This window comes from Bubalus kerabau, chromosome 6, assembly GCF_029407905.1.
Source record: "Bubalus kerabau isolate K-KA32 ecotype Philippines breed swamp buffalo chromosome 6, PCC_UOA_SB_1v2, whole genome shotgun sequence".
Taxonomy (NCBI): Eukaryota; Metazoa; Chordata; class Mammalia; order Artiodactyla; family Bovidae; genus Bubalus; species Bubalus kerabau.
The window spans coordinates 31,846,438-31,873,617 of record NC_073629.1 but is presented as its reverse complement, the minus strand read 5'-3'; the positions used below and the strand labels follow the sequence as shown (position 1 = coordinate 31,873,617).

At 43.3% G+C, this 27,180-nt stretch overlaps 1 long non-coding RNA gene across 1 annotated transcript in view; it reads right to left on the bottom strand.

Annotated features, from left to right (window-relative positions):
- The window catches only part of LOC129656095 (uncharacterized), a 144,615-nt gene that overhangs the window by 73,973 nt on the left and 43,462 nt on the right, over positions 1–27,180 (bottom strand). The window contains exon 2 of the long non-coding RNA XR_008716190.1: positions 14,780–14,843. This is a non-coding gene — a long non-coding RNA (uncharacterized LOC129656095). The remainder of the gene's footprint in view (positions 1–14,779; positions 14,844–27,180) is intronic.

Below are 27,180 nucleotides of genomic sequence, written 5' to 3'. Positions count from 1 at the left end.
TTCCACTTTCTCCCCTTCTATTTGCCATGAAGTGATGGGACCAGGTGCCATAATCTTAGTTTTTTGAGTGCTGAGTCTCAAGCCAGCATTTTTAACTCTCTTCTTTCACCCTCTTTAGTTTCTCTTTAATTCCTCTTTAGTTCTCTTCACCATATGCCATTAGAGTGGTATCAACTGCATATCTGAGGTTATATATAGGTTTATACAGAGGTTAGATAGAGAATGACGAGACTATAAATAACATGTAGTCTCCATAACAAGAGGTTGTCACAGCTTTGAAGGATTCAGGAAAACAGGAGAGAAAAGCCTGGAAGTCAGCTGTGTTGTTCCGGACATGGCGCTACTCCCACCCAACCCTGGGACCTCACAAGATGTTCTGCCTTCCTGGGCCTCAGATTCATGACATGAATATTTATTGACCATCTTCATTGTGCCAAGCATTGCTCTAAATACTAAAACGCAAACTAAGAATGGCTAACATAATTTAGTTCTCACAATATCCCTATGAGGCAGACACTACTATTATCCTCGTTTTACATATGAGGACACTGAGGCACAGAAAAATTAAACAACGAGCTTATGTCTCCCAGTGAGGAAGTGATGGAACGCTGACTGTCTGATTCCAGACCACACTTTTAACCACTACTGAACGCTCCCTCTCAGGACAAAAACAGACACACTCTCTGCTTCATGACCTCGCAGTCAAAGGAAAAGTGCAGCCTGTGGGCCTGTCCTTATGAATAAAGTTTGGAACAGTCTCACTCATTTGTTTACCTACTGTTTATGTCTACTTTCAGGCCAGGGATTCTCAGACTTGATCAATTTACAAGCTGGTTCCCCTGGTGGCTCAGATGGTAAAGAATCTGCCTGCAATGCAGGAGACCCAGGTTCGATCCCTGGGTTGGGAAGATCCCCTGGAGAAGGAAATAACAACACACTCCAATATTCTTGCCTGGAGAATTCCATGGAGAGAGGAGCCTGGCAGGCTACAGTCCATGGGGTTGCAAAGAACCAGACACGACTGAGCTACTAACACTTGCACTTTTGTGTCCACTTTCACACTACACTGGCTCCATTAAGTGGTTGTAATGGAAACTGTGCACGCTCAGTCCCTTCAGTAGTGTACGACTCTTTGGAACCCCATGAACTGTAGCCCACCAGGCTCCTCTGTCCATGGAATTCTCCAAGCAAGAATACTGGAGTGGATAGCCATTTCCTCCTCCAGGGGATCTTTCCGACCCAGGGATCAAACCCAGGGCTTCTGCACTGCAGGCAGCTTCTTTACCATCTGAGCCAGCCAAGCCCAGTGGAAACTGTACAGTCCACAAATCCTAAAATATTTGCTCTATGACTCATTACATAAAAACATAACACCATGGTGGTTATCTGGGTTATGAAGATCTTTTTTCTATAGTTCTGTGTATTCTTGCCATCTCTTCTTAATATCTTCTGATGCTGTTAGGTCCGTATCCTCCAATTAAAACAAAACAAAACACCATATTGCACATTCAAATTCTGAGATGCTGTGCTTCAGTGTTCTCAAGGGTTTGCTCCCTTGCAAAGAAGTCCTCCATATTTAGGTGGTACACAAGAGAGGATCAAATTTGAAGAGAGCTGCCACCCTACTTTTCTGCCTTCCAAGGCAAGCTTCCAGCTTTTTCCAATTCTAGCCCATTGTACTGCCGAGTAGCTTACTCAGCAAAGATCAGCTGGATATATACTTATATAACTGACTTTATATAATAATATATTTTATCAACATATAATAAAATAATCAAATTACTTTATTCAGTTATGATTAAATGGGACCTAATGAAAAAATTAAGAAAAATTGCAGAGAAAGGAACACTTCCAAATTCATTCTCCAATGCCACCATCACTCTGATAACCAAAACCAGACAAAGACAAAAAAAAAGCTAACTACAGGCCAATATCACTGATGAACAAAGATGCAAAAATCCTCAACAAAATTCTAGCAAACAGAACTCAACAACACATCAAAAAGTTCATACACTATGATCAAGTTGGGTTTACTCCAGGGATGCAAGGATTCTTCAATATATGCAAATCAATCAATGTGATACACCATATTAACAAATTGAAAGATAAAAACCATATGATAATCTCAACAGATGAAGAAAAAGCCTTTGACAAATTTCACCACCCATTTATGATTAAAACTCTTCAAAAAATGGGCCTAGAAGGAACCTACCTCAACATAGTAAAGGCCATATATATGATAAGCCCACAGCAAACATTATTCTCAGTGGTGAAATATTGAAAGCATTCCCTCTAAGATCTGGAACAAGACAAGGGTGTCCACTCTCACCACTATTATTCAACATAGTTTTGAAATTCCTAGCTACAGCAATCAAAGAAGAAAAAGAAATGAAAGGAATCCAGATCAGAAAAGAAGAAGTAAAGCTCTCACTATTTGCAGATGACATGACACTATACCTAGAAAACCCTAAAGATACTATCAGAAAATTACTAGAGCTAATCAGTGAAATTATCAAAGTTGCAGGATACAAAATCAATACACAGAAATCACATGCATTCCTATATACCAATAATGAAAAATCAGAACAAAAAATTAAGGAATCAATCCCACTCACCACTGCAACAAAAACAATAAAATATCTAGGAATAAATCTACCTAAGGAGACAAAAGAACTGTATACAGAAAATTATCAGCTAGTTAAGCTTAAAAGCTTTTGCACAGCAAAGGAAACTATAAACAAGGTGAAAAGACAGCCCTCAAAATGGGAGAAAATAATAGCAAATGAAAAAACTGACAAAGGATTAATTTCCAAAATATACAAGCAGCTCATACAAGTCAATACCAGAAAAACAAACAACCCAATCAAAAAGTGGGGAAAAGACCTAAGGATACATTTCTCCAAAGAAGACATACATATGGCTAACAAGCACATAAAAAGATGCTCAACATTGCTCATTATTAGAGAAATGCAAATCAAAACTACAATGAGAGATCACATCACACTGGTCAGAATGGCTGTCATCAAAAGGCTACAATAAATGCTGGAGAGGGTGTGGAGAAAAGGTAACCTTCTTGCACTGTTGGTGGGAATGTAAATTGATACAGCCATTATGGAAGATGGTATGGCCATTACTTTAAAAACTAGGAATAAAGCCAATATATGACCCAGCAATCCCACTCCCAGGCACATACCCTGAGAAAACCAAAATTGAAGAAGACAATGTACCCCAATGTTCACTGCAGCACTATTTGCAATAGCTAGAACATGGAAGCAACCTAGATGTCCATCAACAGATGAATGGATAAAGAAGCTGTGGTACATATACACAATGGAATATTACTCAGCCTTAAAAAGGAACACATTTGAGTCTGTTCCAATGAGGTGGATGAACCTAGAGCCTCTTATACAGAGTGAAGTAAGTCAGAAAGAGAAAGATAAATATTGTATACTAATGCATATATATGGAATCTAAAAGGATGGTATTGATGAATTTATTTGCAAGGCAGCAATGGAGAAACAAACAAAGAGAACAGACTTATGGACACAGAGAAGAGGGGAGGAGAGGGAGACGTATGGAGAGAGTAACATGGAAACTTACATTACCACATGTAAAATAGATAGCTGATGGGAATTTGCTAAATGACTCAGGAAACTCAAACAGGGGCTCTGTATCAAACTAGAGGGCTAGGATGGGGAGGAAGATGCGAGGGAGGTTCAAGAGGGAAGGGACATATGAATACCTATGGCTGATTCATGTGATGTTTGACAGAAAACAACAAAATTCTGTAATTATCTTTCAATTAAAAAATAAATAAACTTTAAAAAAAGAAACTATTAACACAAGTGTCTTGAGGATGCAAAACCTGGATTTGGCATGGCCTTTGCTTAGACAAGTGAGAAAGGTTAGAAAATATTTACATATCAGATACAAAATTTAGGTTAAATTCACACTTTTTCTGCATATTGTCATCATGAAGTCAAGTTTCCATTTAAGTCTGTTCATGAAAAAAGGCAAAGAACTTTCCTCTAAATATTGACTAGTTTAAGAATTCTAAAGACTTGTCACCATGAGACCATTAATATTTGTTATAGGAGACAACATGTGTTGAAATGTTTGCTGTAGAAAATTGTTCACTTAAAGTAGCTAAGCTGTGTTTATCAAAGAAGGTTGAATTTTCTCACCAGCCTTGCTATAATTAATCCACCTACAATGACCTCACTGGTCTTGTTATAATTCAACCAGTGAAAAAGACTCGGCAGAGCCTCTTAAAATTAGGAACATGACTAAAGGCATTCCTTCCCTCCCAAAAAAAAGGGTTATTTTGAAAGTAAAATAAATATGTGGTTCTAACAGATTAACTTTAAAATACCATGCAGAATCTTGATTTTCCACAACAGGGGAATTCTCTTGTAAGGAGGCTTAATGAGACTCTGCTCGAAGATTTTTCTCCCTCTCTAACACCAACATATGAGCGCATCTTCAGATCACCAGGGTATATTTCTAGAGGCCCAGCCCCTGCTCATGCCTCCTGCTTCACTCCAAGTCTGAGAAAAATAGAGAACATGCAATTTCTCCTCAAGCCACTAGCCAGAGTCTTCATTACCCTCCCTGGAGCTCAGCCCCTTGGAAAGGTGCTAGAAAGCCGGCAGGCAGGCTGCAGCATTGAGGAGCTCCAGGGAAAGTCCAGCCCACAGCCTCCTGAGCCAGAGGCCAGTGACCAGGGAAGCAATTTGCTTTTTAAGGCATTTTTCTCCCTCCCCATCAGGATCAGAGGAGTGGTGCTGGCTGTTACTGAAAGCTTTTGGAGTTAAACACAAACAATAACAGAATGACGGTTGGAAAAGACAAATATAGCATTATTATGCCAGGCATCTCTGGGGGGAGCCGGCTAGATGGCCCCAGCAGAGCTGCCAGAAAACCACGTGATGGTATCCATCCAGGCCTCCCAGGCCAGCCCATCCACACGCACCCCAAGAAGCTCTGCTGAAGGCACAACAGAGACTCAAAATGAGGATGGGTTTTGAATGATCAGTTGTTCAACTGAAAATTGTTAAGACTATTCTCGATTTCTGGACAAGGCTAAACTGATAACCAGCTAGGTACCAGGAAGGCATCAGATCCTCATGGACTCTCGGGTGCTGAAGGACATCAAGACACTCAGTGGGAGCACCCAGCTCCTGATGAACACCCCCAGGGGTAGGGGGAGAAACTTCTTCCTGCTCCCCTCTGCCTTCCCTTCTTTTCTGTTTGACCTTTCCAGCTTCTCTTTTTCTTCCTCTCCTCTCACTCCTCCCCACCCTTCTCCCCAAAACCCAGCCTGCTGCCTCCCATCTCCTCTACCTGGAAGCCTCTACCTATTGACCCAAGGCTTCACAAGTTCACAGAAGGAGTTCCTCACAAACTCAGGAGACAGACTTGCTAGTGAGAGGAGCCAACACCAAAAGGAGTCCCAGGACAGAGCCAGGGGGTCACTTTTCTTAGCCTGTCCTGAGAGGCAGGACTGTACCTCTACCCTGTTGGGAAAGCTATGAGGTACCATGTCAAGAACACAGGCTTTAAGTCAGAGAGACTGAATTTGAGTATTTACTAGCTGTGCGATCCTGGGCAATTCACTCTACTTCCTTGGACCTCAGTTACTTTATCTGTAAAAGTGGGAATAATAATAGCTATCCCTGAGTTGTTGTAAGCATTCAAAGACTTAATGTTGATAAAGTATCTTGCCCATGACTGCTGATCAATAAAGTGAGTCCCATCCCTCTTCATACTCTCTCCTTCTGTGAGCCAGGAGAGTGGCTTCCTGGTTATTCATGGCTTCCTTGGAGAAATAGTACAGGAGACTGTGTCTGGGTCCATCCATGTTACACCCCACTCCCTGCCCAGATCAAGGGTAAGTCAGGCCTCTGCTGGGCCAGGTCAGGAGACTGGTTAAGGGTCAAGTGCAACCAGATGCTGAAAGCATCCACGTATGAAGGGAACAGAGTTCTGCATGGCTCATATGGTCAGTAAGGTCTCCCAGAGCCTGTTAACAACTGATTTCATTTCACCACCCTTTTTAGCCGTCAAGCAGCTGATGTTCAGACAGCTGGCTCTAGGCCCACAGGACAGCCTCTGCGCTGGGTAGCACTGCCCAAAGTCTATCCTGAAATAGCCCGGCTCCTCCAGGCGTGAGAGTCATCTAGGGCTCCCCTTCCAGAAAAGGTCTTTCCCCTGGCACACAGGCATGCACACCTCCAAATAGTCAGACCACTGGATATTTTCCAAGGGTCTTCCCAGTCCCCCCTGTATCCTTGAGAAAATATAGGCTCTATATAGAGCCTGGAAAAATCTGTAACTGTGCACTTAAAAGATTTTCTAGAATAAAAGCCACAATAATAACCAATAATGTTACAGCACTTTGAAGTTTCTGCAGAACTTTTGCCCATTTAAACCCTGTCAAAGAAGGCTAACTGTGGCAACAAATGATGCCAAAATTTCCACGGCTTAACATAATGAAATAATTTCTTGTTCTCATCACATATCAATGCAAGTGGGCAGAAAGGAGAACAATTCTATCCCACATAGACATTGGGGATCCAAGCTCCTTACATCCTGTGGCATTGCCACAGAATCTCCAAATCCTTCACTTTAGTGCTCAGACAGGGGAGGTTTCCATGGGCCAGGCCTGCAGGTGAGGGGCATCAGTTCCACCTACTCTCATTGACCAGAACTTAGTCACAGCGACCATCTAATTCTAAGGGAGGCTGGGTGCTTGCGGGGAAGGAGACAGGATTTGGTGAAGAGAATTGCACTTTCATTGCTACAAAGCCACAGGACAAAGACCTTTTCCCCAGAGCATAAAATGAGGTTTGGAATGGTTGACACACTCAAATAAATGACGGTGGACATATTACTGTTAGTAAATGTACAGAAGCAAGATTCGAATCCAAGTCTTCTAATTCTAGTTCATTCTTTATCTCATGGAGAATTTCTCCCTCCCCAGTTGCTGAGCAAGTTACTGCGTCTTAAGAACAACCCAGGTCCTACACACGCCCCCTCCTCTTCTCCCTAATATATGAGAAACCAGAGGGAAACATTACTACACATCTCTTCCCAATCAACCCTTCCACCTTCCACACCATAGATGTGGGACTGAGCCCTCCTCTAGGGGCTCATCCATGAAAATAAAGACACCTTGGCACACCTATATCTTTGGTCCTGAGTAAGGAAACATGGGGACTTTCCAGATGGCTCAGTGGTAAAGAATTTACCTGTCAACGAAGGAGTCGCAGGTTCAATCCCTTGGTCAGGAAGATCCCTTGGAAGGAGGAAATGGCAACCCACTCCAGTATTCTTTAGGTGAAAATTCCCTGACCAGAGGAGCCTGGTGGGCTACAGTCCATAGGATTGCAAAGAATCGAACACAGCTGAGCATCAGAGCACACACACACACACACACACAAGGAAACACAGTCCTTGACTTGGAGGAGTTCACAATCTACAGAGACAGAAATGTAAGAAACAGCTATAACTAGACATGATCAGATAAGAACAGAGCTCTCTACAAAGAGCTACAGGAACACAGATGAGCAAGAAATTTATCTTCTCAGGCAGTCAGAGAGCAGTAACATGTGTCATAGGTCATGAGTCAGGGAGACCCCGAAGCCAGAGAGAAGCATGTGAATCAACATGAGCAGGAGAAAGGAGATGCCCAGGGGAGTCTTCCATAGGAGACAGGGAAATCCAATCCCATGTGGCTGCAGAAGGTCCCTCTTACCTTCCTCTTCTGGGGCCCCAGGAAGATGGGGTCATGATCTGGAGAGAGTTCCAAGATTTTTATGCCACAAAACCAATGGGCAGGGTTTCCACCTAGGTCAAGGTTCTTACCTACCTGCAGTAGAATTAGCTGTCATTTGCACAACACTCTGCTATTTAGAGGCGCTTTTCACACATTAGCACCTTTCTCTCCTCATTTTGCAGACAAAGAAAACAAATCTCAGAGGTTAGCAGCAGAGCTAGAACTCAAGCCCAGACCCTGTTCTCTAAAACTCAGACATTTCCACTAGGGCTTTTTCGATCATTGGCAGAAAGGAGCGTGATGGGGAGGGGCACTTCAGGAGTCTTTTCCGTGTCCCTATCAGTGTCCTCTCTAAAGCATCTGTTCCTAGGGGACCCCAAACTGAGGAATAAAGGGACCTCCCCTGATTCTGGAGAGTTCCTACCTTCCCCACTCCCAGGTCATCTGTAGTTCTCTTCAGGAAGCCACCAAAAGACAGAAGAAGTGGCAGAAGCAGAGACAGATGCAGATGACAGAGAGTGCAATCTTCCCCAGCCTGTGAACCTCACAAGTCCACGTAGGACCCAGAAGTCCTCACAAGTGGGACCCAGAAGGCACTGGAACAACAGCCACCTTCTCCACAGCATCACCTCACCTTCCTCCACCTCAGCACCAGGCCCTGTTCCATTCTTCCTGTCTACCTAGAATTGGATCAAGAGAGCAAAGACCGAAGATGATATATGCAGTGAGGTTCTCTGACCTCTCTGTAGGGTGGTCAGAGGGGAGGTGTCCTTTCTGAAACTGACCGGGGTTCCTTCTCTCCTGCCAGAGAACAACCAGTAGGAGGGAACACTGGGGCTCAAGAGAACTTGGTGCTCCCCCAGAAGACCTTGGGGACTGCTAGTTACAACCTGGGGAACAGATTCTTCCAGAAGTAAGTAGATGCCCCTTTGATGTTCACTCAAAGGAGCAGGCATATTTCTCAAGTCAAGACAAGGGGAACATAGTCTACTCAAAGGATCTTTTTCCGATGTATTATATTCGTTCATATGCAAAGCCCTATAAATATATGTAAATTAAATCACATGGAGTTATGCCTTTATTGAATAGAGAAGAATGTGGTGGCCACAACTGAAGAGGGAGACTTTGGGACAGGGCTCTTCAGAGAGCACTTTGTAAAGGAAGGGATCTGGGACCCTCTTAACTATATTGAAAAATCCCATCCACTGTGTGCCTTCATTGTTGCGTTTATCACATTGTATTTTAAAACAATTTCCCATTTGTTTTTTGTATATATCAGGAGTTCTTTGAAGCCAAAGCCTGCACACTACTTATCTTTGAATCCCCTGTGTCTGGTGCTAGGCCTTAGAGGAGCCCCATAAATATTTGTTGAGTGATTCATCTGTGAACTGGGAGACTGTAAGCTGTGCCCACCAGGAAGTCAATGATTTCTAAATTTAAAAGTCTGTGTTCTTTCATTTTTCTTATTTACTTAATTTCAAAGCAAAATTTCTTTTAAAAAAAAAAAATTAAAAAAAAAACCCTCTGTCTGTTGAACCACAGAGAAAGGGATTTGTCCAAGGCTAAGTATAGTGGTAGTAGTGAAAGCAAGATCAAGGCCCATCATAAGGGGAGATGAACGCTGCATGAGAAAAATTGCTGAGCTTCCTGAAAACACTCTTAAGAAAACCTTAAGAGAGTGCAACTAAGCCTCAGGCTATAGAACTTCCAAGAGCTATTCAATTCAGTTCAGTTCAGTCTCTTAGTCATGTCCAACTCTTTGAGACCCTATGGACTGCAGGATGCCAGGCTTCCCTGTCCGTCACCAACTCCTGCAGCTTGCTCAAACTTATGTCCATCGAGTCGATAATGCCATCCAACCATCTCATCCTCTGTCATCCGCTTCTCCTCCTGCCTTCAATCTTTCCCAGCATCAGGGTCTTTTCCAGTGAGTCGGTTCTTCACATCAGGTGGCCAAAGTATTGGAGTTGCAGCTTCAACATCAGTCCTTCCAATGAACATTCAGGACTGATTTCCCTTAGGATGGACTGGTTGGATCTCCTTGCAGTCCAAGGGACTCTCAAGAGTTTTCTCCAACACCACAGTTCAAAAGCATCAATTCTTCGGCACTCAGCTTTCCTTATAGTCCAACTCTCACATACATACATGACTACTGGAGGAAAAAAGCTATTCAATATGTAGCCAAGAAACCAGTCTGAGAGTGAGAGTCAAGAAAGCAGATGGTTGATCCCAGAAGATCTAGCAATAAAATGCTAAGAAGAATTTCTATTAAAAGAGTTCTTGGAAAGTCATCACAGGGATCTTTTATAGGTGCAGTCCATCAGGCTGTGACACGTACCTTCCGGGCATCTCACTGGTGACACATAGAGGGAGAGACCATTGCAGCTGCCTGTTTGTTACTGTAGGGAGTCCTCAGAAACTCTTTTTGGCATATGTCTCAAAACTCACCTCTTCACATGTTTGTCCCCTGCTAAATGCAGGGAGAGCTTCCCTGGTGGCTCAGCAATAAAAAAAAATACAGTGCCTGAGATGCGGTTTCGATCCCTAGATATGGAAGATTCCCTGGAAAAGGAAATGGCAACCCACACCAGTATTCTTGCCTGGAGAATCCCATGGACAGAGAAGCTTGCGGGCTACAGTCCATGGCGTTGCGCAGAGTCAAACACAATTTAGTGACTAAACAAAACAGCAAAATACAGAGAGAGGGACCCCCACACACAAGAGGTGATGACCTGAGGAAGTTAAGAAGGATGTTAGCACCGTCTGGGAAAATAAGGAACATAGCCAGTTCCCTTTATGTTTGCAGGAATAAACAGATCTTCCTCACTAGGGAGCTCAACGACATACTCATCAAGCACTTTCTGTGTAATACATAGTGGAGACAGCCATGTTAGCAAGGCTACAGTTGGGTAAGGAACCCCAAACTGCAGTAACTGAAAGCATGAGAAGCTGACTTCTTTCTCATGTGACAGCCCAGGAGAATGTTCAGGTTCACCCCCGTCATGTGGCAGCCTCCAAGGTCACCATGCTATCACCACCAAGGTGGCAAATGGGGAGGTGCTCTCACTCTCTGGGCCTGAATGACATATTCCAACAGGATGGAGATAGCCTCTCCTAGCTGCCAGGGAGGCCGAGAGAAGCAAGAAAGTGAGAAGCCCCTTCCAGCTGTCCTCACCACCTGCCAGCCCTGCTAACGGACACTCGGCCATGGTGGAGCAACCAGCCTCTCCAGGCTGGATCCTGGGCTCAGTCCTCCTCAGCTGCCAGTCATACCCCCTCACTGCAGTTCCCAAAGCGCCTGCAGAGCTGGGGTTCAGTGCCCACCCCAAATCACTCTGTCACTTACTAAGTCAGCATGGATTGATCAATTTCCTATTCCACACCAGGCCTAGGGTAGGTACTGGGGACACAGTGCTGTATGAACCATGCATGGTTGAGGTCTCCAAGGAACTTACTTACGGGGGACAAGCAAGAAAAATCAGCCAATCATTAAACACATGCTTTCCTAGAACAGTAAGAGTTTTAAAGGAACTAAAACAGAGTCATATGAGTGAAAGGTCTAGGGTCAGAGGGCTACTTTGGACAGAGAGGTCAGAGAAGCCCTTTCAGAGCCCAAAGAGGCAAGGAAGAACAGCCATATGGCTAGCAGGGTGAGTTGTACTGGGCAGAAAGCCCCAAGGCCGTTGTCAGGAATGGGCTTGCCATGCCTAAAGATCTATGGGAAGGTCAGTATTGTTGGTGCCCTGTGGGAAGGTGAATGGCCTGAGCTGAGATCAATCAGAGAGGTCAACGGGGCCATATGACAAAGGATGTGTAATGGCAAGAGGCCATTCAATTACTCAGCAAATGTTTACTGAGCATCCGTGCACCAGTGGAGATGTGGATCCCTGCCCTTGTAGAGCCCACACATGCCAGGGGAGACCTAAAGGCAACAGACAAATGGACAACATCACATCCGGTAACGGTAAGAGCTCTGAACACCATGGAGCAGTATTCCAGAGTAGATAGATGGGGCTGCTATCCCCGATGGCACTAGTGGTAAAGTACTCACTTGCCAATCCAGGAGACATAAGAGACCCGGGTTTGCTCCCTGGGTCGGGAAGATCCCCTGCGGGAGGGCATGGCAACCCACTCCGGTATTGCCTGGGGAATCCCATGGACAGAGGAGTCTGGCGGGCTACAGTTCATTGGGTCGCAAAGAGTCGGACACAACTGAACAGCTTAATACTCACACACAATTGTAGACAAGATGGGAAAGCAGGGCCCCTGGTGCGGGGAGCAGAGATCTGAGCAAGTGAAGGGATGAACTCTGTAAGTGTCGAGGGGCTGGCGTCCAGAGAGCCCTTAGGGTTACCAGGTAAAGTACAGGACACCCAGTTACTTTAGAAATTCAGATAAACAAATATTGCACAGGGCACACTCATACTAAAAAGTATTTATTTTTCATCTGGTACTCAATGTCAACTGGGCATCCTATACCTTTATTCGCTAAAGCTGGCAACTACAAGACAGAGGGGACAGAAAGTGTGAAGCCCCCAAGGTTGGAGAAGGCTTGGCATGTTCAAAGCACAGCATGAAGTCTCCTGTGAGGCAGGTGAGGGGAGCTGAGGCTGGAGAGGGAGGCAGCGGCCAGAGGGCACAGGGCTGCAGGGGCCCCGGTGAGCAGCTCAGACTATTCTAAGTGGAATGGGAGACCTTGTTGGATTTTGAGCAGCTGTGTAAAGGGTAGAAAGAGAAGACACAGTTGCTACTCTAATCATCCTCCCTCCAGAAGGGTCAAACAGAGGAGGCTGAAAATCAAGCTTATCCCAGGTCCCAATGTCCTCCTGTGTTATACCTGCTGGGTAGCCTGGGGAGCTTGGGGAACCACTACAGATGAGACCATCATTTTATGTGCAGGGATTAGCGCCTCCTCTCCCAACCCCCCTTTCTAATACTTCTAATCAGTGGGGGTTAGAGGGTTAATCAGAGTGCCCAGGGTTCAGGTAACCACTACTTCCTCCTCCCTTAAGGAAAAGTGCAGTTAACACCTCAGCGCACAGACCCTGGGGCAGAGTCCTGGAACCTGCTGGCCCAGCCTCTAGGCCACCACCTACTCCACTGCTTCTGTTCATTCAAAATTGGGCAAAGACCACACTGAGAGAAATTTCCAATGGACAGGTCCTTCTCCTCTTTTCCTGACCTGACTGCTCTTTGTCAAGTCAAGGGTGGTGACAGTGGGAAAGAAGAGGCTGGGTTTCTCTGCGTCTGGCCACTGCTATTGATTCTCCCTCCTCTTGTCAGAAGTCCTGTGCGTATAGTCTGGGCTCCCAATGCTCCAGTTGTTGGCATTAATCGACAGCAAGAGTAAATACAGGCAGATGCTAGCGGTTCCCAGAGTGCTCTGAAAGCTTCTCACACTCAGCTTGAAAAGGAACATTTTCTGGGATTGATTCCGGACATGTGACTCTATAAGCATCAGGATTCCAGCTGAGAAGGGACAAGGAAAGAGCTGGGACAAGGGGGTTCTTCCCTCAAAGATGTGATGGAAAAAGGTTTCTTCATGATTTCTTAAGCTCTGGACCCCAGTTTCCAACAGCAGCATCTAATTCCAGTTTCAGTGGTTGAATGATCCTCTACAAAGAGTATTGATTTATGAATTGACATGAGAGTCAAAAATCTACCTAGAAGGGCTTCTCCAGGGATTTGTCTCTGTCCTTGGCTTTGTTCTATAAAACATCTACTTCATCAGCTTGAATAGAAACACACCATTAAAGTTTACAGCTGAACCCCAAACTAGGGGGTGATGTGAGGTAGGGAAAATTACTCAGCCAGCCAGATAACCTTGGGCAATTTGCTTAACCACACTGAGCTGTGGTTTTCACATATGTAAGATGATGTAATAAATCCTGCATCTTTAATTTTTTCTGAGGATTAACTGAGATGCCCTATGCAAAGCACCTATCCCAATGGCTGGCACAAAGGGCACAATAAATAGTAGTAATTTCCTTCCCTCAGTTATGTCATCTGCAAAATGGGGAAGAAATGTCATTAAATGTGAAACCCAATTGACTCTGGAAAGGAAAACTTCGCTGTTGTATAGCTACCGCACGTTAGACCAGAATCAAGTAAATGAACATTAATAAGCCATGCAATTAAAAACTAGTAACAGCACAGAGAATACAAACTTGATAACAATCCCAATGAAAAAGACCCAAGAGTTTTAATTAGCCACAAGCTCAGTTTGAAGCAAGAATGGGACATAGTTACCATGAGAAGCTTATGCAATTGTAGATTACATAATGATAATAATTAACATATATAAATTTACTATGTCCCAAGTGATACTCTAAGTATTGTACTTTACTCATTTAATGCCGCCAATGACCCTATTAGCTGCTAATTCTATCACCAATTTATAGATGGCAAAACTGAAGCAGGGAGAAGTTAAGTACGTTGCCTGTGGTCACAGAGCTTATTATTAGCAGAGCTGGGGTGGAAATAGCAGAGCTGTGCACACTGCAGGCCACATCTGGAGTTACTGGGTTAGTTCTGAGTACCATGTCAAATGCAGCCGCATTGTCCCCAACCAGGTGCCACCTCAGCCGTCAGCTGTTCTATGTCAACAGGCTAGGAGGGAGAGGTTAGGGGTGGCATAGCTTAGAATTAAGTCACCCACCTAGACCCAGGCTCTAAAGGCCAAGCCATGACATCAAGATGTTCACATTGCCCTTCAGATCATCTTACTGCTTATCAGGCAAGGGACCCTGTGCTTCATGGAAGGGTCTTGAGGTTTTGCCCCTGAATTGTCACATCTCTTTCCCCTCTCTTCTCTCTCAGTCCATTTGACTGAGCCTCATAAGTTGATGGCTACCTGCCAATTAAAAATGATGGTACCGGAAAATGAGGCAAGCTAGATATTTCTTTGAAGTCTCATACCCTCTAAAACTTCATGCAAATTTTGCACTCTCATACTATTTCTAGGTTTGTTTTAATATAAAATTAATATTTTAGGTAACTTACCACTGAGTAAAATTAATGCTCTGAAGTGATGAACCACAGTTTTCATAGAACCCCCGGCACTCTGCTGAAAAAAATTGGAAGTGTTAGTCGCTTAGTCGTGTCCAACTCTTTGCCGCCCCTTGGACTGTAGCCCACCAGGCTCCTCTGTCCATGAGATTTTCCAGTCTAGAATACTGGAGTGGGTAGTCGTTTCCTTCTCCAAGGGATCTTCCTAACCCAGGGATCAAACCCAGGTCTCCTGCATTGCAGCCAGATTTTTTACTCTTTACCACTGAGTAAAACTGATGCTCTGGTGTGATGAACCAGTTTTCATAGAACCCCTGGCACACTGTCACATGTCCCCACTCTGAAAAATTCAGACCCGCAGACACATACTTCACAAGGAAAGATGTCCACGGTGTATCAAAGGTGATAAGAGGTTACTACACAGTATGCACAGTATGATTCTATTTTTGTATCCCCTCTGAAAGGTTACCTGTACTCTAAAATGTTACCTCTGTGTTGTAAGAATATGGGTGATTTTTATCTTGCTTTTTTGCTTCTTACATAACTTTTCTATAATAAGCAGATGTATTATCTGTGGGCATGGAGTGTGGGGTTTTGTGGTGGTGGTTTTTTTTTTTTTTCAAGGCAAGGGGGTAATTAGTTTGTCTTTTTAAGATTTAAGAGTTCATGATTGCCTGCATGTTTCAGACACTTGCTTCAGCAAGCTGTACCTTTCAGACTCAGATCTTTGCCTTCTGAAGCAGGGGAGCCAAGTAGAAACACCACACACACAAGCCTAACCAGATGTCTTCCCTGGGGCCTCACCTTGTTCTTTGTTAATTTTACCAGCAGCAACCTTGAATATCTAGGATGCTCACACAAGTCCTTCTCACCTTTGCAGTTTGCTGTGGGGCGCCCCAGTGGTCAATCCCAGCTCTGCTTCTCCTACAGCAAAATGTTTCTGTGTCCTGCCCGCACCTCCCGACAGCCAGCTCCCGCCTTCTCACCTCCAGCCTTAGTGCTGCTGGCTCACAGCTCACTGCACGTCTGGAACCTGTGACTCAGCTCTCAGCATCTTCCCCTAAGGTTGCCCCACTGCAAGTTCAGTTTCCTAGTCTTCAGCCTCTACTTCGTACTAAGGTCCCCTTCCCATCTCATTCATGATGTCATTAATAATGATTAATTATTTGTTACACAGTTATCATGTGGCAAGTGCATAATGGCTGTCCATTTATATCTGTTATCTTTTAACTCTCATTTGTTGCTGCTGTTCAGTTCCTAAGTCGAGTCTGACTCTTTGCAACCCCAAGGACTGCAACATGCTTAGCATGTGAAATGAGCACAATTGTATGGTAGCTGGAACATTCTTTGGCATTGCCCTTCTTTAAGACTGGAATGAAAGCTGATCTTTTCCAGTCCTGTAGCCACTGCTGAGTTTTCCAAATTTGCTGACGTATTGAGTGCAGCACTTTAACAGCATCATATATTAGGATTTTAAATAGTTCAGCTGGAACTCCATCACCTCCGCTAGCTTTGTTACTAGTAATGCTTCCTAAGGCCCACTTGATGTCACACTCCAAGATGTCTGGCTCCAGGTGAGTGACCATACCATCATGGTATTCTGGGTCATTAAAACCTCTTTTATATAGTTCTTCTGTATATTCTTGCCACCTCTTCTTAATCTCTTCTGCTTCTCTTAAGTCCTTACCATTTCTATCCTCTACCATGCCCATCCTTGCATGAAATGTTCCCTTGACAGCTCCAGTTTTCTTGACGAGATCTCTAGTCTTTCCCATTCTATTGTTTTCCTCTATTTGTTTGCATTGCTCATTTAGGAAGGCCTTCTAATCTCTCCTTGCTATTCTCTGGAATTCTGCATTCAGTTGAGAAGATCTTGCCCTTTCTCCTTTGGCTTTCATTTATTTTCTTTCCTCAGTTATGTGTAAAGCCTCCTCAGACAACCACTTTGCTTTCTTGCATTTCTTTTTCTTTGGGATGGTTTTGGTCACTGCTTCCTATACATGTTACCAACATCTGTAATGTCATAGCTCTTCCAGCACTCTGTCTACCAGATCTAATCCCTTCAATCTATTCATCACCTCCATTGTATAATTATAAGAGTTTTGATTTAAGTCCTACCTGAATGGCCTGGTGGTTTTCCCTACTTTCTTCGATTTAAGACTGATAAGGTGCTCATGATCTGAGCCACGGTCAACTTGTTGTTGCTGGCTGTATTGAGCTTCTCCATCTTTGGCTACAAAGAACATAATCAATCTGATTTCAGTATTGACTACCTGATGATGTCCCCTAAGGTATTTTTCACAGTCCTTACATCACAGGTAAAGAAACTGAGACTCAGGGTGCTTGAGTAAACTTTAAGATCACCATCCTGATTATTGTCAATATCATCATCTCTGAGCTTAGTGTCTTAAAACAACAGTTTTATTCTGGGTGTTTACTGGGCTCATCTGGATGGTTCTTGGGGCTGCGGTCAGGTGGTAGCTAGAGAGGTAGCCATTTCAAAGGATTTCCTCACTACATGTATGTGGCTGATGCTGGCTGTAAGCTGAGATTTCAGCTGGGCTATCAGTCAAACACCCACACTTGGCCTCTCCATATGGTCTTTCACTTAGGTCAGTTTAGGCTTTTTTACAAAATGGAAAATTCCAAACAGAACAAGATGGGAGTGCATGGTATTTTCATGACCTCACCTCACACAGCATCACTTCTGTCACCTGCCACTGGTCATGGCAGTCATGAAGTTCTGCCCAGGGTCAAGGGGAGGGAGAACAAACCCCACTACTTGACAAGAAGAGTGTCACCACACTGCAAGAACGTGTGGGATGGGATACGTGGTGTCAACCATCTTTGGAAATTGTGGTCTGCACAATCACACAGCGAGTAAAATGGGTAGAGTCAGTATTTGAACCCAGCTCAGCCTACATGCAAACCCTGTGCTTATAAACAATGACAGTATGCTGCCGAGAGAGAGTCAAAATGCCTCAAGCTCTGAGTCTGGGATACAGAGTACAACACATCAGGAAGACATTAACCTACAGGGTGTCCCAAAGAGGGAAGCCAAGATGCTGAGATGCCCAGAAACAGCGACATGATTTAACAAAGACTTGAGGAGATTTAGCCTGAAGAAGATAAAACTTAAAAGTGACATGATAGCTTTCTCCAATCCACTGAAGATGAACATGCAGAAGAAGGAAGACATTGTGTCTTGCCTTCCCAGTGAAGGAGGAGACAAGGAGGCAGAATCCAGTTCAGTGCAGACGACAGAGCGCTGGCTTTGGAAACTTACTGGTTTGGTGAGCAATCCAGGGTTACCTGCTGGCTGTACCTCTTAGGTAAATCACTTATCTTCTCTAGGCCTCATTTCCCACATCTGTAAAATGGAAGTAATAAAACCTATCTTACAGGGTTGCTGTAAAAATTAAAGATGATATATGTAAAGTAACCTGACATACAGTAATTACTCAGTAAATAATAGCTGCTATTTTTATTATTGTTGTCATTGTTATTCATTAGAGCTCTTCAACAATGAGATTGGCTGCCTTGCAAAACACAAGGTCCCAGAAAGGATTTTTATACTTGGCAACGTGGAGTATCTGGATAGAATGTTGGACTATAAGCAAGGAAGCTCTGAGCCCACCTTGGGCTCACTGGAAATGAAGACGAACCCAGGGAGACCTCATTGTCCCTTGGATGGACTTAGCCTTGGGGCCTGCTGGGACCCTGGTAGCACTATCTAGGAGAAAACAAGAGGAAACCAGGAAGGCATTGAGCTAAGAAGGCAGCACAGGATTCCTGAGAGAGGCCCAGGTAGACGCAGCAGAGGTCTTTGGGCAAAGGCAGTGACAGAATCAGAAAGATATCAGTGGGTTCTGGAAACTGTCTAGGCCGAATCCACCTAGCCAGGCCTCCTGGGAAGTCTGTAATCCCGAGGAGAAGGATATGGTAAGAATGTTAGAGCTGGGGCCCCAGACAGCAAGGATGACCTCCATGTCAGTTGCTCAATTGTGTCGCCATGGACTATAGCCTGCCAGGCTCCTCTGTCCATGGAGTTTTCCCAGCAAGAGTACTGGAGTGGGTTTCCATTTCCTTCTCCCAGGGATCTTCTGACCCAGGGATCAAACGCAGTTCTCCTGCATTGCAGGCAGATTCTCTACCGCTTGAGCCACAAAGGAAGCCCATAAGCACAGATTAAAAATCAGGAAACCAAGATGGAAATCAGGTCTTATGTTGCTGCTGCTGCTGCTAAGTCACTTCAGTCATGTCTGACTCTGTGTGACCCCATAGACGGCAGCCCATTAGGCTCCTCTGTCCCTGGGATTCTCCAGGCAAGAACACTGGAGTGGGTTGCCATTTCCTTCTCCAATGCATGAAAGTGAAAAGTGAAAGTGAAGTCGCTCAGTCATGTCCGACTCTTAGTGACCCCATGGACTGCAGCCCACCAGGCTCCTCCGTCCATGGATTTTCCAGGCAAGAGTACTGGAGTGGGGTGCCATTGCCTTCTCCGATCAGGTCTTATATAGACTGGCAAACAACATAGAGGAAAGAGAAGGTAGGGAAGGAAAGGGGGAAAGGGGGAACTTGAAAAGAACAGACAATATGTACAGCACTCACTATGTGCCAGGCATGGTTTTAAACATGCCATGAATGTTAACTCACTTAAGCAATGATCCTATAAGATATGTGTTATTATTATTCCCGTCTTATGAGTGAGGAAACCAAGCTATAGAGAGGCTGTCAGTTGCCTAAGTCTCCATAGGTAGAAGCTGTCAGAGTCAGGTTTGAACCCAGGAAAGCTGCTTCCAGTGCTCTGATCTTTACCACTCTATTCTTAGGTCTGTCCAGGTGCATATACCACTTAATTTTAAGTGTATGCATATTCAGTCATGTCCAACTCTTTGTTGGACCCCATGGACTGTAACCCACCAGGCTTCTCTGTCCATGGAATTTTCCAGACAAGAATTCTGGAGTGAGTTGCCATTTCCTAATCCAGGGAATCTTCCTGACCCAGGAATTGAACCCAATTCTTTTGTGGCTCCTGCATTGCAGGCGGACTTTTCCTGCTGTGCCACCCTTAATTTTAAAGGTAATGATTATTGCCTCTATTTTCAGAGGAGGAAAACAGAAGCTCAGAGGAACAGAGAAGCTTCCTCCATATCAAACAGCAAGAAGAGAACTGAGGTAGGATATTAACACAGGTCTGTCAGCTCCTGCAATTACACATTATCTTGTATTTAACAGGCACAAGTACTTAGGACCCGCCAGAGGATTAACAGCAGAAACAATTGATTCCACTTCCTATAGCCAGGCAATGGTCCAAAGGCTTCCTGGCCTGTCTTGGGCTGAATGGGTCAAATTTCAGGGGCGTGAGTCTCAGTGACCTTACAGGGACAATGTCCCCAAGGTTCCCTCCTCCAATATGCCACTTCTCCCAGACAAATGCAGGCATGCCTGGGTTTGGTGTCACAGTGATAAATTCCAGTCTCTGATGGCAAAACTCCCAGGCCCCATTCCTGTCTGCCTATTAAGTGGCAAGACCTTTCCCTGACTCACCAGGGAAAACCTCAGAGGAAAAGGAAAAAAGACTGGGTTTCCAGAACATTAAACTTCCACTGCCACTGCCGCTTGCCAACCTCCCTGCTAATCACTTGGAGCAAAGAAAGCCAATGCTCACCAGAGAGAGCAGGGGGTGGGGGTGTTCACTGCATCACGGCCTGCTGACTGTCCTTGTCTCTCCAGCAGACAGGGACCTTGGAAGGTCAGTTCATCCCTCTTCCCAACCTGGCCCAGACTCGCTTCATGCAGAGAAAGAAATCTGGCCCAGCCAAAGGGACAGTTTTCCCTCCGTATTAGGTAACAAAAATATCAACCAGGGCTTATCTGAGAGCCAACTAATATTTAGTAAATACTGTCCATGTGCCAGACACTGGTCTGATTAAATTGGGCTCCAACCCTCTGTCTCCAAAGTTTATCATCAGGGGCTTAAGGACCAAAAAAGGGAGTAATGCTTAGATTTGAGGGTACAAATACTGAAAACTTTCCCTGTTACCCCTACCTACTCCACCAGATCCACCAGCACCTTACAAACACGTATTCCTCCTGCCTTCTTTGCTGGCTTTCTTTTTCTGGGAGAGATTTTCTTGTGCAGCAACAGACTGCTCCAAAACCAAGGTTCGGTGGAGTTTGGCCAGCAGTGGGTACAATGAAAATGTCACTGAGCTGGGTCACAGTGTGAACCCGGAACAGTCACTCAGCCTTGGTGATTTTTAGTAGTGTTATCTGTGTAATGGGATTGCTTAAACCATTTCTTAAAACTATTTCTTAAATTATTCATGCCTTCCAATCTCTTTAAAGAAGTCTAGCTCACCACACTGGCATATATGATAAGAGCACATTTTAGAAAAAAATGCACAAAAAAAGGTATTCCTAGGGTGTGGGGAAATGGGCCCTTTTGTGCAGTGCTGGTAGGAGTACAAGCTGGTACATCTTTTTTAGTATAGGTGGGAGGGTAGCAATAAGTGTGAAAGAAAAAGCATTATACTCATCCTTTTCCTCAAAATCTTCTTTCCAGGAATTTACCTTAAGGTATGTGAAAAGATACACAACATAACAATGGTCATTACAACATCATTTTATCATTTCACACCTACAAAAAGTATGTACAACAGATGTTTACAGGGAACCCTCCTACACAATTCATAAGAACGTAAATTGGTACAGCCTCTATGGAAAACAATATGGAGGTTCCTCAAAAAACTAGAAGTAGAGTTACCATATGATCCAGCCATCCCATTCTTGGGCATATACTCAGAGAAAACTGTGATTCAGATAGAAACATGTACTTCTATGTTCATAGCAGCGTTATTCACAATAGGCAAGACATGCAAGCAACCTAAATGTCCATCAAAAGATGAATAAAAAAGATCTGGTGTGTGTGTGTGTGTGTGTGCGTGTGTGTGCACGTGTGTATGTATGTGTGTGTGTATACACACGCAATGGAATGGGCTTCCCAGGTGGCTCAGTTGGTAAAGAATCTGCCTGCGATGCAGGAGACACAAGAGATTCCAGTTTGATTACTGGATTGGGAAGATCCCCTGGAAGAGGGCATGGCAACCCACTCCAGTGTTCTTGCCTGGAGAATCCCTTGGACAGAGGAGCCTGGTGGGCTACAGTCCATAGGGTTACAAAGAGTTGGACACGACTGAGGTGACTGAGCATGCACAATGGAATATTGCTCAGCCCTAGAAAAGAATGAAATATGGATGGACCTAGAGATTATTATACTAAGTGAAGTAACTCAGAAAGAGAAGGCAAATACCATATGATATAACTTACATGTGGAATATAAAATATGACACAAATAAACCTACCTATGAGACAGAAACAGACTCACAGGCTACGGTTGCCAAGGGGTGAGGCGTAGGAGAGGGATGGATGTGGAGTTTGGGATTAGCAGACAGAAGCTATTATATATGGGATGGATAAACAACAAGGTCCCACTGATAGCACAGGGAACTATATTCAATATTCTGTGATAAACCATAATGGAAAAGAATATAAAAAGGAATATTTATAACTGAATGACTTTACTGTACAACAGAAATTATACATTGTAAATCAACTGTACTTCAGTAAAAAAAAAAAAAAGGATATTTACATTTTAAAGAACTGCCATAATAAAAAATACATAGCCAGTACCCATGCATGCATGCTCAGTCACTAAGTCACGTCCAACTCTTTGCAACCCCATGAACTATAAAGCCTGCCAGGCTCCTTGGTCCATGGGATATTCCAGGCAAGAATTCTGGAGTGGGTTGCCATTTCCTTCTCCAAGGGATCTTCCCAACCCAGTGATCGAACCCACAGCTCCTGCAGCATCTCCTGCATTGCGGGTGAATTCTTTACTACTAAACCACCTGGGAAGCCAAGTACCAAACACCTATCTTAATACCCACCATACCTTTAAGCCTCATACATACGTGTCCCACCTCATGCAACTCTCTCCTCCCACTTCAGTAACCCACTACCCCAAATTTTGTGCTACTCCCTTTCTTTCCTTCTCTTTATAGTCTTGCCATACATCTACGTATCTCTTAAGAAAAGTTTCATTTTTCCTATTTTGATCTCTATTCAAACATAGTCCATTTGTATACATTGGTCCGTGATCCTAGTTTTAACTTGATTTTTAACTCCACAAATTAGATGATAATGACAGTGATTATGATGTTTAGCATTGTTTTATACAATCAGTATTTATTTATACATCTTCCACTTTCTTTCTTCACCATTCATTCTTGCACTTCAAATCTCCTCCTGGGATCATTCTTCTTTTTCCATGTGCATATCTTTATAAGTTCTTTTAGCAAGTGTCTCTGGGTAATCAATTGTATCATTTTTTTCTTTTTAAAACATTTTTAATTTGCTTTTATTTTACCCTCATGTTTAAGAGAAAATTTAGTGGTGGTAGAATTTTAGCATAATATTTTCACTTAGCATTTTAGTCTTTTGGCTTCTGTTGTTGCTATTGATAAATAACCTGTGGGTGGAATTCCCATTGCTCTGTAGGTAATCTATCTTTTCTCTCTGACTTACTTTTAGGATCCTCTCTTTTTCTTTTGTATTCTGTTTTTCTACAATATGTGAGTTTCTTTTTCTTTATCCTGTTTTGGATTCACTGGACTTGCTAAGCTGAGAAATAACGTCTTTTGTCAGGACTGGAAATTGTTCAGTCATTATCTTTTTTAATACTTCTCTCTCCTTTCCTCTGTCATCCTTTAATGTTCCAATTATATCTATGTTGTGTCTCCCCACTCAGTTCTTTACATCTTTTCACTCTTTCATCTCTTTGTCTTCCTACTGTATTCTAGGTCATTCTTCAGAGAAACTTCCAGGTCACTAATTCTTTATTCTTGATTCAATTGTGTCTAGTTTATTATCACATATATTGAGTGGTTCATTTGTTTGATTATACTTTTCATTTTCTAAGATTGAAGGAACACCTATTCTAATATATTTAATGAAAAGATAAGTGTAATTATACTTACTGGCAAAGGAAAATGTCAGTATAAGGACTGAGTATAAAAATTAAGCTATATAATAGTGTTCTCTTTGGATCATAGGTTATTGGGTGATCTTTGCTTTATCTTTCTATACTGTTTTAATTTTTTGCAATGGGAATTTATTATATTAACAATTGTCTCAATGTTACTCACACTATTATGCAGATATGCAAAACATTTGTGGCTTCTTTATTTCTCTGTAACATGCTTAATTGTGCTTCTAGAAACTCCATCCTAGTGGGAATTAGAGGACTAGGAGTCTGATGAACCAGACGCAGTATATGGGTCTCCCCAGATTTGCTTGGCCCTATTTGCCTCTCCCCTCTCCCACGTATTCAGTGGATAGCTCTGACCACCACTGTCTCATATCCTAAAACTGCCTGCTGTCTCAGCCTTCTCCAAAGTGAGGGCTTTAGCAGATACTCCTTCGTACCTGCCATGGCAGGAACCACAGCAGCTCTGGTGCCAGGGTCTGACTCAACAAGATCCATGAAGATTCTGATTCTTCTCATCTCTTCCAGACTCAGATAAAGGGTGTGTTTTGACTTAGTGCTTAGTAACAGATTACTCAAAAGCTTGGGGCTTAAAGCAACTTATTATCACACATTTTTCTGTAGGTCAAGATTCTTCAAGTGGCTTAGCTAAGTGGTTCTGGCCAAGGGTCTGTCATGAGATGGTAGTCAAGATGATGACAGGAATTGCAGTTATTGAAGGCTTGACTGGACTTCAGTGAAGTTGGAAATTGGAGGTCCATTTCCAAGATGGCTTACTCTCATGGATATTGGCAGGAGGCTCTGGATCCTCACCATGTAGGTCTCTTCATAGGCTGCTTGATTATCCTCACAACATGGAAGCTGGATTCTCCAAGAACGAGTAACAGCAAGGAGGAAGACACAATGACCTTCTCCCTGAAATCACACACTGTCATTTTCACTTTACTCTCTTTGCTAGAAGCAAGTCACTAAGACTAGCGCACACTGGGAGAGGCACTGGGCATATCACTTGAGGAGAGCATGAAAGCATTTGTGAATATATTTTTAAACTACAACAAAGGACCACAGCACAGACACATGACCTCCTACCTCCTCAGAATCTTCCCAGAAGGACCAGTTAACACAAAATCAGAGTCCAGTGAGACAAATGTTGACCACTAAAATACAGGAAAGAGTTAAAAACGGTAAACAAATAAACAAACCATCCACTGACTCTTTTGAGACGCGGTGGTTCCTCGCGGCTCATCTGAAAGAAGTCCCATGTGTCTCCACAACAAAATTAGTTTTCTTGAGAAGCTCAGTAATGCCTTCTCTCCTTCCCAGCCTCACTTTCCTTTTCTCCTTTATCCTTGCTACCCTAGGACAGCACTATTGAGTAAAGCCTGAACATGCAAGCTTTGTCTCAAATCCTATGTTCTAGAAACTTCAGTCAAGATCTCAACATAAGCATTTCTTTGAATGGTTCAGTCTCTTCAGAGTAAATGTTCAGACTTCCAGATTTCCTCCTGCAATGCTCCACCACCACCCTGACTCTTCCTTAATGATGACTAAGTAGACGGTGACATGTACATAATTTGTAGTAATGGGAAAGGTGAACTAACCTACGGTCAACACTGACCTCTGCCCCTGGGCTGTTTATCTAATCTGGTTTCTGTACTTCTCCGACTGACTTGTCAGGATGACACACTAGCACCCACAGCCAAAAACCACGATTCTGGTCCCTTTTCTCCAAGTGCAACGTTCTCTGCTCTGTGAACTCTTTGTTCCAATCCCAGACCTCTACTCAACTACAAACTCTCAGCATCCTAACAAATAAGAATGATTTCCATCGCACCATAGCCTGAATTATCTCTACCCCACTGTTTGTAAGAAAATTCCATGATCATATTATTGGGGAAAAGGAGGTAGTGAATTTAGAAATTTTTTTCTTTCTGTAAAAAAACCTTACTTTCAAGACTATTCTGTCCTTATTGGGGAAAAGGAGGTAGTGAATTTAGAAATTTTTTTCTTTCTGTGAAAAAACCTTACTTTCAAGACTATTCTGTCCTGATGGATTCAAAAACAGGAAGTTGCCTTTGGACGTAAAGCTACAAATGACCTCTTTGTTCTGGATGATTCCTGCCTTTCCTGAAGAACTAAAACTCATTGCTTTCATGGGTGGAGAACTCCAGGAAAACAAATTTACAATATAGGGATATTCACTCAAAGCACATGTTAAACATATTATCTATCCCTTTTAAGCAATTAAAGTATTTTTTCAAAAAGTACTGTCATCGACTTATTATTGAGCCCATCTCTAGCTTGCCTATTAAGGATACCCCTCTTTATCACTTCTCAAACAAATTGAACCTAATCAAATTTATAAGCCTTTGCACAGCAAAGGAAACCATAAACAGAACAACCACCTACAGACTGGGAGAAAATATTTGCAAATGCAACTGACAAGGGCTGAATTTCTCAAATATACAAACAGCTCATACAACTCAATAACAAAAAAAATAAACAACCCAATCAAAAAAAAAAAAATGGACCGAAGACCTAAATAGACATTTCTCTAAAGAAGTACAGATAACTGACAGGCACATGAAAAGATGCTCAACATCACTAATTATTAAACGTAAATCAAAACTACAATGAGGGGTCTTCCCTGGTGGCTCAGTGGTAAAGAATCTGCCTGCCAATGCAGAAGACACGGTTCAATCCCTGGTCCAGGAAGATCCCACATGCCACAGAGCAACTAAGCCTGTGAACCACAACAATTGAACCTGTGCTCTAGAGCCCGGGAACCACAACTACTGAAGCCCACACTCCCCAGAGTGCTTGCTCTGCAACAAGAGAAACCACTGCAATGAGAAAAGCCACTGCAGCGGGAAGCCCATGCACTGCAACTAGAGAAAGCCCCCAGCAACGAAGACAGCATGGCCAAAATAAATAAAATTACAAAAGAAAAAACTACAATGAAATATCACATACATCATACAGTATCACAAATATCATACAGTCAATATGGCCAGTATTTGTTTTCTACAAATAATAAATGCTGGAGAGAAAAGGGAACCTTCCTACACTGTTGGTGGGAATGTAAATTGGTGCAAGCTGCTCTGGAAAATAGTATGGAGGTCCCTCAAGAAAAAAATGAAATATAGAGCTATATATGACCCTGCAACTCCAATTCTGGGCCTATATCCAGAGAAAACCATAGCTTACAAAGATATATTCACCTCAGTGTTCACAGCAGCACTATTTACAATAGCCATGCCATGGAAGCAACCTAAAAGTCTATTGATGGATGAATGGATAAAGAAGATATGGTACATATACACAGTAGAATACTACTCAGCCAAAA